Source organism: Octopus bimaculoides, chromosome 13 (assembly GCF_001194135.2).
Source record: "Octopus bimaculoides isolate UCB-OBI-ISO-001 chromosome 13, ASM119413v2, whole genome shotgun sequence".
Taxonomy (NCBI): Eukaryota; Metazoa; Mollusca; class Cephalopoda; order Octopoda; family Octopodidae; genus Octopus; species Octopus bimaculoides.
The window spans coordinates 5550380-5553035 of NC_068993.1; positions in this window are offsets into that span (position 1 = coordinate 5550380).

Consider the following 2656-nt stretch of genomic DNA (forward strand, 5'->3'; position numbering starts at 1 on the left):
GCACGCACGTACACACAAACATACATACACACATACATAATCATACACATATCTTTTATCTTTTACTTGTTTTAGTCATTAGACAGCGACCATGATGGGGCACCACCTTGAAGAAATATTAGTACTTATTCTATCGGCCTCTTTGACCGAACCGCTAAGTTACGGGGACGTAAGCAGACCAGCACCGGTTCAGGCCCACTTTTAGAGATGTTTATTGACTTAACCGGTTTCACTTTTTTAGAAAAAGATGATCGAAAGTAATCTAAAAAAGTGAAACCGGTCAAGTCAATAAACACCTCTAAAAGACCTTTGCATTTTCAAACCTTCTTTCATATATATATATATATATATATATATATATATTACCCGGTAGTGGAGACATAGACAGATCTGTATTGCTATTTTTTTTTGGTCTCGAGAACAGACTTATGATCAAAAGCGTTTGCCTTTCTTGCATGTATAGGATTATATAATCAAATATGTCCTCCCTTATTTAAAACAAGTATGATCTGAGAGAAATATGGTAACTGTTTCTAGCATATCGAAGAACAATGAGAATTTCTCGGTGTCCGTAATTTATTTTATAAATACAAGGACTTGTATACAACTGAAATATTGATTAATATTTTATTGTTATCGTATTCTGCTAGTCGGCACTTAAGTAATTACATTTCTCATGTCGTCCGTTTTTTGTTAAAGCAGTCGATAAAATCTCATTCGTTGCTATGTTGCATTGTTTGCAACGTTTAGTCATTGGCGGTTAGGCATTAAAAAGTTTGTTTCGCAACCACGTAATTTCCGGTTCAGGACCATTTTGCGACGTCTTGGACAAGAGTCTTCAACTTTCGCACTAAGCTGACAAAAGTTTTGTGAGTGAATCTATCTATCTAATACTTGTTTCAGGTCATTGGACTGCGGCCACGCTGAGGTACTACCTTCAGTTCGCTGCGATATGGCGCTTTGGGTGGACGACGGTTCCCTCGTTTCTTCCAGCCTGTGCGCTTGGAGGAGCTGGACCACCGACAACAAAGTTCTTGACATGGTTAACGGTTCACCTTAGTGAAGTGTCAGGTGGTGCCTGTAACGGTACTTGGCTGATCCAACGCCTTAGCCTCGCTGTTGCAAGCAATAATACCGCGAGTGTTTTGGTTTGCTTTAGCACAGGAATGGGAAACCCCCGCCCGCGAGCACATTTTATTACGCCTGCAGGCCGATATACTCGTATATACGAAATATAATAAATTTTTCAATTATAAGATTTATGCAATTTTCATAACCTATTTTCGACACAGCTCGCGTTTCTACAACGCCGCAGGTAAATGATTGAAACAAGTAAAAGATAAAAGATTGTGTTCCTATATCAACTATGATCTTCCCAAGCAAATAAATAAGATCGCCATATGGGCGATCTTACGGTATGAGTCCTAAATATCGGTCTTTTCCGTAAAAAGTGTCTTCGGCGATCTTTACCAAAAATCGGCCTTTTCCGTAATATCCACACGATCTTCACTACTGTGTTAGGGTTGGGGTTAGTGTTTAGGGTTAGGGTTAGGGACGGAACTCCCTAACCCAAACCCTAACCCTAAACCCTTCAAAATAAATAGCGCTCTCTGTATGTCTTTCGCTTTTATGGCGTCGTTTCCCTGTTTCTCTCCAACACTTTTTACGGAAAAGGCCGATATTTAGGACTCGTACCGTAAGAATTTAAGTAATGCAAAAACAAATAAATTCTATTTTTGTTTTTATTTGAATAAAAAAAACTTGATAGCTGTCAATATCCGTATCTAAAAAAGCACAACACACAAACAGACGCGCGCGTACCCCTCCCCCTTTTCTTAGCTCTCCTGTGTGAACTTTCTGTCCGGCAGTCGCCATGATAGATCACTGACCACAACATTCAAATTTTTTTTCTCCGTGTTTTTCTCCTTATTTCTTTCTGTTGAAGAGCGTAGCTCGAAACGTTAAAGACTTTCTCTATTCCCGAGCGTTAAACTAATACATCCTTTTGTTGTTTACACCACCTGTCCTCGTCTGTTGTTTTTTTTTTCGTAAATTCTCTCATATATATACGTACCCACACACGCAATGACATTATGCATTAAGTGTCAGTATGCTGCTAGAGGGAGAAAAATAAACAAAACTTGATGTTTAATATATGTTAGAAGTAGAGAAAAATATTTAGTCAATAGAAGGCGAACACACACACACGCACACTCGCACACACGCACACACACACACACACACACCATGGTGGCGAGCTGGCAGAAGCGTTAGCACGCCGGGCGAAATGCTTAGCGGTGTTTCGTCTGCCGTTACGTTCTGAGTTCAAATTCCGCAGAGGTCGACTTTGCCTTTCATCCTTTCGGGGTCGATAAATTAAGTACCAGTTACGCACTGAAGTCCATGTGATCGACTTAATCCCTTTGTCTGTCCTTGTTTGTCCCCTCTATGTTTAGCCCCTATGTGTGTATGTGCCAGTGGAGGCGCAATGGCCCAGTGGTTAGGGCAGTGGACTCGCGGTCATAGGATCGCAGTTTCGATTCCCAGACCGGGCGTTGTGAGTGTTTATTGAGCGAAAACACCCAAAGCACCACGAGGCTCCGGCAGGGGATGGTAGCGAACCCTGCTGTACTCTTCCACCACAACTTTCTCTCAC